Source organism: Ixodes scapularis, unplaced genomic scaffold (assembly GCF_016920785.2).
Source record: "Ixodes scapularis isolate PalLabHiFi unplaced genomic scaffold, ASM1692078v2 PGA_scaffold1__304_contigs__length_218370807, whole genome shotgun sequence".
NCBI classification, from domain to species: Eukaryota; Metazoa; Arthropoda; class Arachnida; order Ixodida; family Ixodidae; genus Ixodes; species Ixodes scapularis.
Genome location: NW_024609846.1, coordinates 15,348,383 through 15,365,453, shown reverse-complemented (window position 1 = coordinate 15,365,453; position 17,071 = coordinate 15,348,383).

The window sequence follows — 17,071 nt, the reverse complement described above, 5'->3', positions numbered from 1 at the left end:
TAACAGTTCGTCTTGGAGGATCAATTGAAACGGTGTAACAGTTGGTCCCAAAGGACTAAGTGTAAAGGCCTAACAGCTAGTCCTCGAGGTGCAACTGAAAGGGTGCAACAGTTAGTCTCAACGGTGCTAGTGCGAGGGACTAACTGGCGGGGCGCAACAGTTGTTCCCGTTACAGTTGCTCCCCTAGGGGACTAATGGTGGTGGCAGCGCATTTGGTTCCCCGAGGGACTAAGCCGCGCTCCCTTTTTTCTTAGAGTGTAGTGATGTTTCCTTTGCCTTTTAGCCTATAAGCCGTTCATTCCTAAGCTCACACTGGGGTGGAAGGTACGTTCTCGTTGGAACAGTCGAACGTCTATCTTTCGCGCCACATAACCGGGATCTTGTTCATACCTACGTGCAAAGACAGGGACGGGTCAGGCGATCAAAGCAAGGTGGTCTATCGGTTCTGGTGAGCTCGAATAGCTTCCACCACACTGTCAGATTGTGGATAGCCGAAGTATAGTATCGTCGCGATGACGTGACCACCGTGAATCTGTTTGCGTGGGGTTCTTGAGCAGTAGCCTTCCGGTGATGTCTTTACACGTAAGCTTTTCTAATTCGCCTTTCCAGCCAACCTTGTGCGTCTGTCGAGTTCATCATACCGGGTTTTGCGCTCAGATGGCCGTCGTTTGTTTGCTCCGATGTCTCTTTCACAAAATTTAACCATAAAAAAAAATATTTCTGATCTTTTTTTACAGCTGGCCAACGAGTTTTCTCGTTTGAGATAAAAGTAATTTCAGAAGTCGTGAGTAATTTGTTTTTTTTTAATTATTGACTAAAAGTGATTCATTGCATTACTGAATTGACAGCCTAGAAAAGTAATCCATTGGATTACTTATTAGCACAAGAATTTAATTGAATTACTGTAATTTTATTGAAATAATTTAATTACTGCCATCTCTGGAAAGAACAACGTACTGTCCTCCCATGGCGCTGATGAACGATTGTAAACGCGGAATGTCTGGTTCACGCGGCTGCGTAGGTTATGTTATAAACAACCATGGTAACAACCTGATACCACAGTTGCGACAGAGTCACCGCGACAACGGTTTCATCCTGCACACCACCGACATGTAATTACCGAAGCCACAAGAGACGAGCAGAAATCGCGAAAAGATCTGCCCTGTCTAGTTCAGCGTGTTCCCGCTAGGTGAGGTACGTTTCGCAGAAGTTTCGAATACGCAAGCACAACCATATATAGCGGTGGAACCAAAGCTACACCGACGCAGTAAGCCGTTTCAATGCGCAGCTTGATATAGTCCAACCAAAATAACGTGTTAAACCTAACTCACACAATTAAACATATATATATTTTTAGTCTCATTTTTATAACGTAATCATTAAATTAGTCAGAATGAGCCAAACTTATTGCGCTTCTTTTCTTTAGATCGTTCGCGTTTTCTTGATTTAAATTTGCTGTAGGATTCCTCGATCCCTGCAAAACAATGAGGAGCATTTTTTGTGGGCGTCATTGGGCACCACCGGTATGGTTTATCATCTGTATTTTCTGAGTGTCTGGCCCTTTGTTCGCCCCGTAGGATCTTCCGAAGTTTGGCAACACAAAGTTGTTTAAACAAACCAAGTTAGTGATGCGCAACGTGAACGCACAAGCGAGAGAGAGGGAACCGGGACTCTCCTTTGTTGATGTACACCGGCGTAAGTTAGCAGGGGTTGGTATTGAGCTCATGATCCTTGGGTTCTGCAGATCGAGCTTTCGCTATACGTGTTCCGACCTGAGTTGAGCAATCGTTGTATGGCCGAGGGTAACTGCGGCCGATACAAATAGAACTTGACTTAGTGCCCTAGCGTGTGCGTGCTTCCATTTTGGTATATCGCGCCTGCGGTATGATATTTCAGCAACAAAAGAGTTTACCCATCAATGACCTCAAAGCACTGCAGCGCTGATAAAATTCACAGCATTGCTTAAATCTTTGTCGCATATCTGCCTCTGTCGCAAGAAAACAAGAATGGAAGTGACCTACCACGGCTTAATTTACATTGTAATACTGTCCGTGTGCTTCAGTGAAAGCATCGGCTGGTGCTTAAAAGCTAATTAAACATTGCAAAAGAGACGCCAATATGCTTGCATGGTCGGCGGTCGCAACTCAGCAGCATCAACCGCGATCCTCATACGAAAAGATTAACCGTAGCATAGGCGTGTGTATCACGCCAAAACCCAAACATAAACCGAAGCAATAAAAGTCCAGACCGATTTGGCGCGATAACAAAAGAGGAAATTCGCTCGCGAACCGCATCCGTCGCCGCTTCGCAAGCGCAGCTCAACCTAAAGTGTGAATCTGCCATCAGAGTGGAGGACGTCATACCTCAGACTTCGAGTATGAAAAGCGAGTTTCTCTTTTCACCCACGCCTCCAGGTGAAGTAGAACAGGAAAGATGTCCAGGCATTTTCAACGGAGATGGTCTTTATTAAGCTGTTATATAAATAGTACACACTAAACATTGTAACACCCATAATCGTGTAAAAAGGGTGTAGGAAGGGTGTAGGTTAGGAAAAACACCCTTTTTACACGCTTTTTACACGATTTCTGAATATCGGTTGGTGTAAAAAGGGTGTGCTGAGGTTTTACACCCTTTACACGCCCCACTTGCAGCGATGGTGTCTGAAATCGTGTAAAAAGGGTGTATGGGCGAATTTTACGCCCTTCATCCACACGGTGTGAAAGGGGCGTAATGATGATGCTGTCAAATACACCCACGATTTTATAGCCGTTCATATTTATTGGTTTGGTGAAACTGTTGCTGATGTACGGCGGTAGAAACATCGAGTGTAATTAATCGCCACACGGAGTCGTGTATGATTAGGAAGTGCTAGAGAATAGTTTTTGCAACTCCTATTGAATTCTTCGTTCGACACGAGCCTAAAATTACGTTTCGCGCGTGCACCAGTTTTATCGGTTCAACCTTGATTATAGAAAAACTCATCTCCGCTCGCAAAAAAAAGAAAAAAGAATGAAGACGTGTAAATATACAGCCTAGGCAGCACACACTATTGCGCTGTTATGGAATTAAATCGGAAAGATTGTGCCGATATTATTTTGGTCTAGCCAATATCTGAAAAATGGGATGGGTCGCGCCGACGCTATCCTGAGATACCGTACGTGGCGCCGTTTTTGGTCGACTGTCAAGAGTGTCCTGCGTGAATCGGCTATGCCGGCGAGGTATTTCTATTTCTTGACTGTCTAAAATCCGACGTTAAAAAACAATACAAAGCAAGATTAAGTGAAATAGAATCTGCTTACTTTTAACCTGAGAAAGACTTTTTAAGCTGAAGACTTGAACAAACTGTGGCGCCCTCATTTCGGATATTACAAACTTACCTTACTGGGTTTCGCACTACTTATAGCACCTTCACTGATACTTTATTTTGGAGTGTAGCTCTGAAGAAACAATGTCGCAAGACAATCGAAAGTGCCGGATTAATGACACCCCCAGGGACGCGACTCATATCTCTACGCAATGACACTGAAATAGCTAGCTTTCCGACGTTTTTTTTTTTTTTTTGGTTTTTCTTTGGAACACGTGAAACCGCGTCTTCGGCGGCGTTAAAAATGTTTTTTCGTATTTATCTTGTGATCTCGCGGTCCGTACCAGATCATGCGCGTCTACAGGAGTGGCAGTTTGAGACGCTCAAGGTTGTACTACGCAAAGCAAGCCCTGGCGAGTCCGATTTCGCGACCTTCCCTGGGCAGGGCAGGTGGCAATACAAAGCAGCAGAGGGAGATTAGCGGCTTTGTCCAACCCCCTTTGACCTCGTCTTCTGATAAGCCTCCAAACCTTCTTTTGTGTCTTCGTGTTGCTGTGAGCGAGTGCGAAGGTCACTTCTAGCAAATCAGAGGGGTGGCGCAAAACACGTGATCGCTCTCCGTAGGACAAGGACGCTTGGACGGAAATTTGCACGTGATTCGCTCTGACGCGCTGATGGGCTACTGGGGCCGTAGTCTTTGCCGTATGCCAAGTTATGGTGAGTTGTAGGGGCCACGTAGGCCCGGTTTACAAAACGGGGGGCGCCCGTCAGTGTATTCCTGTTTTTCGTGTGGTTCAGCTCGCGGCCGTGATGTTTCGTCGTGAACGGCCGGAATACATCCATGACAACTTTTCGGAAATGGTCGTTTATTTCGTCGGATTCCATGGAAAAATTGTGCTGTATTTGGTGGACGCATTTCGACAAGGAGCTTCTCATCGGCGGCCGCGAGACTTCCGTTGAATGTGATCGACCGCCTTCAACCTCGGCATTGTGTTTGCGTTGTTTTGTGCTGCCCGAATCGGATTACGCATCTATCACGACAGAGAGGTGCTCATCGGCGACCGCGAAACTTCCGCTGAATGTGAGCGACCGCTTCATCCTCGACATTGTGTTTGTGGATAGTTCTGTGCTGCCCGAATCGGATTATGCATCTATCACGGATTACATGAGATTGCTGTTTTATTTGTAAGTACTCTTAAAGCATGCTTCTGATAGTATTCCAAGGGGGCTATGTTCGACAAATGTTTCATTTCTCCTAAAAAGAAACTGAAGTGACGGAAGCCACGATCGCGTTTGATTGGTTGGAAGGTCAAATGGCGAAAATAAGTAACTTTCGTCATTTGAATCCCTAACCAATCAAACGCGATATCGTCACTTCCGCCACTTCCGTTTAATTTTAGGAGTAACGAAACATTTGTCCAACATAGCCTGCCTGCTTCCGTTTCAATAGACCATTTTACGGTTTACAAACATGAACTGCCGCTTGCGTCCCAAGCAACTCCTGGTCGTACCGTCTTTGCAAGCTTGTCAGTTTTGTCCACGTCACCAGTGCAAGAAAGCATAAACGTCACAAGAAAAGTACAGTTGGAGATTCAACTAGGGCCTTCGGTTGTACGTATCAGGTTGAAATATTTATGACCTTACACGCACGGACCGCCACTGGTTTAGAAGCGTCTCGGTCGTGGTGGAATTGCGAGGGTAAAAGAGAACTATTTCTTTCAGTCTTGCCTTCGCCAAGTTTGATGACGTGCGCGTGAACGTAGCTTTGCCCTTTGGCACGCTTGTAATTGCACGCACTTGCCCGCATAAGCAGAGACATGGCTGCGGCCATATGACCTGCTCGCAATTGTCTATAGAGAATTTTGTAGAACTTGTTAGAACCTTGATTAAAAATAAAAAAAAGTGAACCAGGCATTTGCAGTCATTTTTTCGTGCACTCTTTTGGGTTTTTACGCCTACTTTATCGGTGTTGGTAATCGCGCCTGTTTTATTTCCCTTTCTGGCGGTGATACACACAATTTAGAGGGCGTACTGCGCAGACATAACGCCCTAATGAAAAGGTGTACAGAGGAATCACACCCTAATTGAAAGGTGTTCGGAATAACGCCGTCCTTTAAGGGTGTTAGGGAAAAACGCCCTATTTTAGGGGCGTTAGGAATAACGCCCTTTGTTTAGGGCGTTTCGCTACACCCAAATGGGCGTTAGTTATAGGACAAGCCATTTACACCCACAAGGGTGTTACGATGTTTAGTGTGTAGCCTGAAAAATGTCGTCGTTCACAATCACGAGAGCCGAGTTACACTGGACTGCTCTTTTGATTATACAAATATCTTTTTTTTTTATAAGAACTTTTTTGTTAATTATTGCGGTTAATCTTAGTAATGTAGAATTAAGGTAGACATGGAAACGTCGAAACCCCAGTAAAGTTGCTGAACAACTCAGGACGAGTCTTTCGGATTATACCAGAGGTCTCCCAACTTTATGGCTAAGGGACCGGGTTGTATGTTTGTCGCAGCCTCGAGGGCCAGAAAATAAGCGAGGAAATAATACCTAGCGTTTGGTGAACGTCGCGTTGCGGTTTATTTACCCGCGCTTATTTTAGCGACAGTAGGAGCGGGCCTCCTAGAAACGGAACGGTGGCCCGGGGGTCACTGAAAGGACCGCGGCTAGTCGCCGCCACGTGGGACGCCCTCTGCGAGCCGGATCCGGCACGCGTACTGTGTTTTGGAGAACTCCGACTTAAGCAGTTATCCGTTAAAGTCATGAGTTTACCTCAGCTATACGTTCAATAGAATAACAGAAAAATTACTCAAACCCTCTGACATCTCAATACCGAAACCTTTAATATAATGTCAAATTATCACGAGACATTTTCAAAGAGTATCTTCCAGTTGTTCGGAAGTGAGCGATAATACCCGACGCTATGAACACGTCTGCGTAGCGGGAAAACCACTTAATAGTTCAAATGTCAATATACGTGCGGTTCGTATCTGCGAAGGAAAGGCAGATCCTACGCTGCCCACATCAATATGAGCTCATTTAACGCTGACACGTACCACATGAAAATAATGTAATAAAGCAGGCGAGCTGATTAAATTTTAACATTTCTAAAACCCAAGACGGAGGCTACAAGGAGGAGACAAACAGAAGATGTCTCCATTGAGGCGTCTTTTCTCAACACGGTTCAACTTTAGACGTCTTGTGTTTGTCCAATCTTTGTAGCTTACGTCTTGAGTTTTAGAAATGTTTATGTAGCACTTGACTTTTTCTCCCCAACGTGAGATAGTAGAGCAGCCTGCCCAAGTAGCACAACACGCCGGGTTGGGGATGGGGCGGTATTGGCCTGCCGGGATAGCGATACCGGCCAGTACCGGAAACGCCCCAAGGGGCGACATCGGCCGGGCCCAATGCCGGAATCCGGCCGGTACCGGGACCTTATGGGGAAGCCGGGATGCCGGGAATACGGGATGTTCCCAGTGAGCTCCCGACACAGATCCCCGGCATGGAACCGGTGGTACGGTAGGAAACCATCAGTGTGCCAGCGTGTTTCCGGGTCAGAGCCAGTCCAATTGCGGATTAGTCCCAGCGTAAAAACAGATCAGTGCCAGCGTAATTGCGGGTCAGTGCCTGCGAAATTGCGGATCAGCACCAGCGTATGCGTCATTCAGTGTACCCAGCATAGAACCAGCAGAATGCTAGCTTTGTTGGGCTTTAAAGCCCAGGAATGACATCCTACTGCATTTTTGAACAGCTAGCTTGTCAGTAGATCAAATTGACTTAAACGTGGAAATGCTAAATTTCTCAGTCCAAACTATTTTATTGGTTTTCATATCTTTTATAGGTGCTGACCGTTTTTAACATGTTTTTCGGACTTGAACTGAAAAAAGCCGGTCTAGTATTTGTGCAATTTTAAGAAACAATTCTGTGTGAACAATTGACTTTCTCCATGTATACAGTATACTCATGGCAATTATTGTATAGTCGTTGAGACGACATGTCCCATTCATCTGTCGCACAGATGCATATTGTGGGTAGTACAAGAAGGGAACATACAAAAGTTTTTTTACCGTGACATTCTTTATTGTGACTCGTGCATCCATAGCAGCTAGCTCCTCAGCCAGAGTGTCCCTCATCGTCAAAGGCGGTTGGAACCACCAGTGGAGTATCCGTCTTTTTAACTCTATTGCCATTGCCCGCCTCCCTGCCCGTCAGCCACTTCTGCACCGCGTCCACGCTGCACGAGTGCGACTTTGTATGGCACCTGTAAAGAGAATTGTCAGATCACACAGATTAGTTGAGGGATAGGGGAAGCCAATATCTTACATATTAGCTACACACAGGGTGCTGCTCACACACTGCAGTTTGTGAGCGTTTCCTTCGTGTAAATATACGTCCCTCACCTAGCCTGCAATTCAAAGGTAACAGAAAGAGAGCACCACAGAGGTGGAGATTGTGGGTTTGGCTACCATGCTAAGGTGCAGATTCTATGGAGGCATATGGTTATTTCACACAACATCCTATTAATCTGAAATGGGGGGCGAGACGGGGCGGGGGGCGAGAAGGGGTGGAGTGCAGAGATGAGTGGTTAAAAAAAAAGAGCAAAACTTCCCCAACTGACACTCTACAGACCAAGGCCTCTAAATGGTCGTCATTAGATTTTCAACCTGGAAAATAACAGGATAACAAGACAAGACCAACAAAAACCTTTTTTTACAGTTCCTTCAAAACGCTGCTTTTCAGTATGAAGGTTCCGAGAATGCTAACACAGGAGATATTCATAATAAATAATGCAAGTCAAATTTAAAAAAAAAAAAAAAAAAACGACAGGAATTGACGACTTAAATTTTGCATATTGCAAGACTTAACGGGAAACTGAAGCTGTTCTGTATTTGAGGAAGAACACCAAAATCGTCTTGATATGGCCTCCAGGATCACGAATATCGAGTTTATTTTTTCAATCTGGTGCACGGAGGCTGCAGAAATTAATTTCTAAAGTACAGCTGAAGCCCCTCCTTTCCGGGGCGTGACGTCATGCTGAGAGTTTTCGGAATTTCTGCTTTCGCTCATCTTCAGCTCCTGTCAAACCTATGCACGTGAACTCTCGTATTTGTAAAAAGGTCAGAAATAGACGCCACAACTGGCGTCAGTGTGGAAAAATACAACTGGCAAGCTTGCAATTGCACGCGCCGCCCACACGGGCGACACGTGCTTGGCGCCTCAAAGATCCTAGTACGACGTTATGACTGCTCTAAGGTTTTTCGTGTTTTCTCGCCTTTAGTTACACCTTCGGGGAAAACGAAAGCGAAAGCGATATTCAGATTCACAGGACAAAAATATGCCAGAAGTCACCTATAACTCGTTTTTTTTGTCAAGAAGCGTTTCAGTTTCCCTTTAATTGTCAACATATTTAAAAAGACTGTGCTTGTCTGTTGAGCTCCAATAGAGATACCATCAATTTAATAGCTAGTAAAGAATATGCATTACCGATGACCACCTTACACATCATGGCGTCCTTGAACCTTGACTTTCCTTGGTAGCCCAGAAGGGCCGAAGAACTGCTCCTGGACTTGCTTTGAGAACAGGCGTCCCACCATCTCTCGCACCACCTTCTGCAGGTTCTTGCTGTCTCCTAGAGACACGAGCTGCTCCTCCTAGAAAGACAAAATGTGTTCTCAATATGTCAATAAAGTTATTTATATGCAGATACAATGGTATGAACATGTCTCAAGTAAGAGAATGTGAATGCCCAGGTAAATGCAGCAAGCCACGCTATACATGCATCAAAATGTTACAATATTTACTAGAGAGAGAATAAAAAATATAAGAATATATGGCAACTCTACCTGTCTTAGACGAAACCACAAAGATTAAAATATTTCCCTCCATACTCCGCTAAATCTCATTAGTCAGTCCAATTTGTTGCAACGTTCAAATTGTGCAAACGTTTCGATGGATCCTCTTTGCCCATCAGCATCCACTCAGTAATTTTAATAATGTATGTGGTTCTCAAAACAGTGCATTCAAGACCCTGCACATCTTGACTGTTAAAACTTAGTCTAGCTGCCGGCTAGTCACCCTACAAATTTATCACCTATTTTGCGACTTTACGAAGACTGGAATTGAAAAAGGCATAAAAAGGCAGGAATTGACCAAAACCGTCATCATAGTTGCAAAAAATGGCAACAGCAGCACAGTATGAGTAGTTACCTTTCCATATTTTTGTTTAGTGCTGACTCGGTTGTGGCCCTGTAGGCCAATGAACCAACTTACTCAGCTCAAGCCCGCCTCGTGTAATAATCGCTTGTGCGACTACCGTATGCTATGCCTGGAGACACAGCTACGCATGCACTCACAACCCCTGAATAAAGTGGCGGATGCAATGACAGTTACTCTTTCACCTTGGAAAATTTGATTTCCTCTCATAGGGTGACCTTCGGTTAGGACTGGTTAACATCTCATTTTGGAAATGCACTACTAATGTAAAGTAAAGATGGAATTAATTAAGATTTACCTGGCAACCCCTTACAAATTTGTTTGGGCATACGCATATGGTGGGCACGCTCAAAAGCGATTTTAGACCAGGCTAAAAGTTATTTTCAAGCATATACCTTTACTTCTGTAGCAGATGCCGAAAGCACAAATGAATTTATTGCCCTAAATATTTAGATCTCTTGACTATAGCCTCAAGTGAGAACAGGAACAAAACCAAAAGAAGCCCAATATATACTACAGCATCTCGATCCTTCTGTCAAGCAAGCATTAAACACAAAAAGCATGCAGGCAGGTTTGTGCGTGCTCCGCACACATACTCACGGCGAGAGTTGTTGCAGGTGCGGAATTTAACTTCTAAGGATAAAACGGGCAGAAGTGTCGTAGCAAATCAGCATGATTTATGATTATTTGCAGGCCGACATATTGTAGGCACCCAAAGGCAAATGTGTTGGGCGATTTTACTTCCCCCGTTGTGAAATGTTTTACTTAAAAATATTTCAAGAAGCGGCAGTTGAAAAAGACATAAAATGCCGTTCAAGGAGGACGCACATGAAGGCCTCTTGTCTACACGACCTTCGGGTGGAAAGAACTGCTCAAAAATGTAATGATGCACAAATATTTCATTTTTGGTGGCCACTGTCCATCATTTCTCCCTTCAGTAGCCTCTATAAAACGCAGTTTAACAATTGCAAAAACTTTACGCAGGCTACTAAAGCTGACTTGCAAAACGTGCAACTGGCGTTGAGTCACCTTGACACAATTCTATCGCAGGGTTCAGTTTAAGGGTACCCCTTACAATAAATAGCCTTCCATTGTGCATTGGCTGTGCATGCACTCTGCTGTTATAAATAACAGAAGGCCCGTATTGAAAGTAGGGCCAACTTACTCATTTTTAATTTGCCACCGACTGTGCTTAAAACATAATTTGGGTGGGCATCCATTTGAAATATTACGGTAAAAGGCTTCAGTCCACATTCCAACCCCATTTGCATAAATCTTCAGATAACCCAAGTTAAACCACAAAGTAAGAATCGCAGCCTTATGCCCGTCAATATTGTGAAAAAGAGGACACATAAATACCGGCAGTATACTGTTGGTGAAGTTCTTCAGCTGCGCTTCTGCAGCACTAAGCTGTTCCATGTTGCGGAGAGGCATCAGGAACAGCTCGGGTGGTTCAGGCCTGGCCAGTTCCTGGGGCGTCACCTGTTCCCCGGGCCTCGCCTGCTCTCCCTGGTGCTTGAAAGACACCACGTGCCCGAGCACCTGCCCAACAGACTTGCAGTTCCCTGTTCTGCTGCTGTAGGTGCCCATTCTGGATGTGCAGGTCTATCACGGCCTAAGCAGCTGAGCGTCGAAGGCTGCAAGATAACCAAGGCATAAGAAAGCATATTATCCATTTTGCTGATCAACATTATGCACTGATGATGCGAAGAAACTTTTTCAGAAACTTGGGTTTCGGGAAGTTTCAGAAGAACGCTTGAACCTTCAGGTGTTTCGGATGGTTTGGGTAGCTTTGAAACGGTTGCCAGACACAGTGAGTGTTTCAAGTTTTTGTAAAAATTTAAGAGACGTTATAATTTGTATGCAATATTCATAAATTTAATTTAAAAAAATGTGTTAATCAAATAAACTTTTTGAAAAGGAGACACGGCCCCAATTTTCAGAACTTCACAGTTTTGGCTTGTACGGTCAAAATGAATGCTCCCACAAAGTTTTATGATGTGTTTTGACAATCAAAGGAAATAACAATACTGATTCGTCGGCGACAAACGCGAGACGCGCTGCGCTTGGCTGCGATAAGCACCAGTTTAAAAATCTGATATCTAGGTCCGTGCCTATTAGGCCTAGCTTGGTGCCTGTACCCTTGTTGGAACTGCCATTTTCTAGGCTTTCAGGACGGCCTTTTTTTTTAAACTATCAACCGTCTAAGAATGGGAGAGAATCCCGTTAAGAACACTTTCCCTGGTATAGAAAACAAAATTGGCTGCAAGTGGCTGCTCTGTGGTCACATGATACCTCGCGCCTAGGCATATGACGCTTTAGAGTGAATTGGCACTTTCAAGTAAAGCACAGGTCATCAATTGCGCCCCTTGTTAAATAGCAGAAGTTCCAAATGCAAGTTTGTTTTCTATCGTTCACTTGCAGCATACAGCGTGTAACAGATGATCCACCTTTCTTCGGTTCTGGTAGCAGACGACGCAACGGCGTCTTGTTTCCCGCAGCAAATGACACTCTAGGGCAGACAAATCCTCCCTCTTTACTCACGTTAGCAGGCGACGTGTCTGTTGAAGAAAGGTCAGCTCCCTCAGTACAAGCCTGCCGAGATCTCAATCTCATAAAACACCAAAATCGGGCCATTGGTACAACATTTCAAGGTACAAACAGAAGCTGCACAGCACGCGCCGAAGCAAACTTGCTGCACCTAAAAACAAGCCTCTAAGCTGTCCGTCGAACCTCTCTAAAGTAGGACAGCACCACGGCCGTTCTTGTCAGCATGCAATGCTTTCCCACAGCATTACGACAAAGTTTTGTGACCAGTAGCGTATTGAAGGACTCGGTCACTACCGTAATTGTGCATGTGTCACTACGAAGATTATGGAGCTAACTAAATTGAGCAACTGCATGCAAGCTAACCTGGTCAAGCATACTAACAGAGGGCAGATCAAAAACGTGTGCTAGCACGTTATCAGGACTTTAGGTGAAAAGGAACAGTACAAAATAATACTTACTGCATTTCTGCAAACTTGATGCTCTGAACGAAGGCCAGTCAGGGTCTGGTGCTCGGCCCGCTCGCACACGAGACAAGATGTCCGCCCCAAACATTTTGCTTGGCCTCACGCCGTTGTTTCATACTCACATCGAACCACAACAGAGGGACGGGTGCCGCTGTTATTTCGTCATTCTCTTCGATGAACAGTACTCCTCCTCACTAGAATAAAAGGCGTGGTCAGACATGATGTTCATTCAAGTTACTTCACACTGTCAGGTCTTCGCAACCTTTAGCATATATTATAATAACTCCATGGCTATATCCCCATGCACGGCCACAATGAAACACGACGGCGTCGCATTCCGATATACGCCAAGTAATAAAAGTAGCAGTAAAAGAGAAAAACGGTGCTCATTTCGCGTAAAGGTCTGTTTACACCATGCTTTGTAGCTTTTTACTTGCAACAGTTTCGTGATGCCGAGGTTTCGTGCAAAAAGCTTATTTACATCCAGTTTTTCAAGCAATGGCAATGGCGTTTCGACTATACTCCGTTCATTTTTACGCGGAGACTAGAAGCTCTGCCTTCAACGCAAACTTTCTGCCTTTCCTAACTCAAGTGCGATCACGCAGGCACACGCAACCAAAGCACTGCAGAAGCCAGCGAGCTCGCACTTAAGGCGGAGATTCTAGTCTCAGCTTAGGGGCGAACGAAGTATAAATTCCTTGCATAAGACGACACGCTAGGTAAGGACGGGGCCCTGTGCCATGCCGGTGGTGGACTTCACAACGCGCGGTTGTGCTTACCAAGGCGTAGGATGCCGCTAACTGCCTGGACATACCGTAGAATACCGTGCATCCACCCATTCCGCATTAAGCGCCCATTACCAAATTTGTGAGATCTGAGGAAATACGCACAGTACATTTATATGTAAAATTGACGACCGGACAAGCACCCATCCCCCATTTTTTTGCAATTATTTTCAAAGTTTGAGTGCGCGCTTGCCCGGTATTTAACGGTACACCGTATTTTCATAGAAGGAACCTAGTATTGTTTGATGTGAACTCGGAAAAACGAGCCGAGCTTACGATGATGACGGTTAGCCAGTACGTGCGGAATTTTTCAGCATTGGTGCGATTGCGCTACGAGCAGAAAGTTTCGATATACCGCTAAGTTATAATGCAAAAAAAAAAAAATATTTTGTCAAAAAAAAAAAAAAAAGTTGCATTGCGTGCTGCAAAATTTGACGGGTCCATATCACAAGAGCGAATGACATTTTAGCGAACGGCGACATTTGAGCGAATGGTCGTTTTAGCGAATAACGGGGGCGCGCGTTAACCCATCCGTCGCGCTGCGCTTTACGCCGCTTCGCGGCGACAGTCTGCGGCAACTCATTACAAAAATATGAACTCACTTGGCCCACCCGAAAACGCCGCTTCGCGGCGTCCGACTATTCGCTAAAGTGTCGTTCGATGAAACGTGGGCGTTCGCTAAAACGTCATTCGATCAAGCGAGTGCCTCCCCCCAAGCACACACACACACACTCACTCACGGATTAAGCGCGACGATGGGATGACGAGCTAGCGGGACGGTGAGACGACGCTGCTGACGCCCGACTCCTACTGCTCCCCCACTTTTCTCCCCTCTCACCCTACCCCAAGTCGGTGACAAATGCGCCTAGCGCGCGTACACGATTGACTCTATTCCCCCCCCCCCCCCCCCCCCCCCCTTAATTTTACTTCAACGCTTTCAACACACGTAGGCCGCGGCCGACCGATCGCCGTATCGCCGGGCTAGCGGCGCGACACTCGTCCATACTCGGCCGGGAGCCCCGAAGGTGCGCTCGAAGCGTGGAAACAGCGCGATGCAACGAAAGGCAAAGGGCATCTACACTACGAACGGGCAGAAGCCGCTGCAAAAACGTGCGCGAACGTAAACAGAAAAGTGCCGCCGCTCGCCACTACGAAATAATACGCGGCCGCATCCCTTTCCTGCTGCTCGTACTTTCTCTTACTTGACGGCTACTCCGTCTTGCGGGACATGCCGACGAAACGATCGTCGGGATACGGCGAAGGGCCGTCAACACCGTCGAGTCAACCACCAGCAAGCGTTGTTGAGCGGAAGTTGGTTCACTAGGCCTACATACGACGAAACCGACAAAACACGAACATCAAAATCAAAGCACAGGCGGTAACTTCGAGCGACTTCTGCCCCGCATAGATTTACATGCAGCGCTTTCACTCGCCACCACGGTCACATACAATTCTTCAACCCTGGAGCCACCGTACCTGAACCATGCCGCGAACCACGCCAACGTCCTGCTCGCCATTTGTGTTTGCTCCGTTTGCTCACCTTGTCCGGCTTTGGATTGGATGCTGGATCGGCTTTCTAGCAAAGTCTATCAACAGCTGGCTGGATGCTGGATGAGGTCTGTTCTAGTCGAAGTATTATTTATTGCGACAATTATATATTGCGACACGAAGTCGCAAATATATAATTGTGCTACTGTGCTACTTTATAAAGAAAAAAAAAACGGGGGCACGAAGAAATACACGACGCTTCGACGAAGTGCCCTCTGGGAACTAGTTGGCCACTCAGTTTCGGTTTCGATTGAGCTGCTTCCTTTCATGCTATCACGCCGTGACCGAATGCGCCGCTTGAGTTTTCGATTATCTGATTCATTCTCGAACGATACAAAACGAAAACTGGGGCAATTTCCTTGCACACAAATTACTGCACACAAATTACTATGATGTCTTCCTCGTGTCATCATATATCGCCGACTCAAATTTTACGCTGATAGGAAATTAGGTTTTCGCAAACGCTGAGGTCGGCTAGCTACGACGGAGGCTCTAAAAAGCGTCTCCTACTCTTCGCTAAGCCTTTTTGGACGAGCTTTTACTGACGCCCAAGATCTGTGTCTGAACGGTGTGTTTGAAATTATCTCGGCATACTCAGTCAGGAAGAAAGCAAACACATAAATATTACGGCCATTAGCAACCGTCGAATGCGCTTTGAATAATTTCGTTCCTTTGGTACACCGCATAGAGGTTCACGCCCGTCCGACGCACTTCCGGCGAACGGTGCGACATTTTTCACACAATTGCTCGACTTTTGCTTTCTTAAAACGGTTTGTGTGTGGGAATGCGCCTATATGATTGCAGAAAAATTTTATGTGCATACGCGATGTTGAATATTAGCGGAATGCAAGCGGGTGGGGACTTAGCTTCGTGCAGTGCTGCGGGTCAGTACAGATAAGAGATAAGATGTGTATTCAAATTGAGCTTTTCAATGGCGCCTCCAAGTTTTACCTCACGTACTTAGGCGTATTAAGAAAAAGAGTAGTTGCAAAAAATAATATTTCGTCTATGGACGCACAAAACAAACAAACTTCCTGACCAGCTGTAAAGGTGCTAGTTTGATGTATGCAAACTTATTGGTCGTTACAGCTTGTTGACTCGTACACAAGCAACCCCGAGCTACGCAGCGTCGAGATTTCCAGCACTGGCTCGTTCACATATATCTCGAAATGCAAACAGAAAGGCTCGATAGTGTACAAAAATGCAACAAGCATGTGTGAAGAAAAGCTATACGTCTCGGGCTTGTGCTATAGATTCGAGGTCTGGCCATTTAGGTTAGTTTAGAGAGCAAAAATGATGCTCTCGTGACCAAAAAACGTGAGATCACGGCCGTTAATAGTCCACGCTGCCGATCGAAACCGAAACCATGCCACTCTCCTCCCTGGCCAACTAGTTTCCAAAGAGCAACGTGCGCCGTGTTGCACGCAGGGGTTTATGGAAGTAGTCCATAGAGTGGTAGCGAGAAGCAGATCTGGTTTTAATAAGCGCGTAAGTGTTAAATGTAGTGACCCTTTCTGGTTGAATATAGGGTGCACGTGATGTTTCGATTGTGATCATGCAGAAAGATGTAAGAAACGAATGTGCCGCCTAAACTGTGTCTTCCTCGGACAGACCGCCCGGACCCGGAGTAGTTCTCCGCGCAGCCTTTTTCGGGGGAGTACGATCTGTAGTCACTCGCAACATTTCAGTTTCGTTATCAACGTTGTCGCGGGGGAATGAAGGAGTTTCGCTGTTTTTTTGTTTCGATTGCTGTGCTTGCTTTCGTTCCTCTTGTCATGACCGACTGGCTCGAGCATACTGCGGCGCTGACATCGCTGCAGTTAATTTCAGGAGGTCTAATAAAGCGCAGTAGCAGCGAAATCAGCGACAGCGACGGAGATACAAGCTTAGCTCCAGCTCGAGTGACGACGAGGCAGCCGTTCTCGGCGAAGTCTTTGCCGACTCATTCGCCTTGCAGGCGAAGAGGCCCAAGATATGGCGTTACGTCGAAGACGTTGTGCGCACCTATTCGGATGGAGAGCTAGGTATGTCGTTTGCTAGAAGACAATACGACAAATTCCCCTCAGATGGAACTCGCCTTCGGAGATGACGGTCGCTTTACGGTATACGTGTTTGGTATTGCTTAATAGACTTTTCGCAAGACGTACAGCGCCACGACGGCAGGAAATTTTGGGAACCCTCGGTACAGATCACGCGCACGCGCTTTC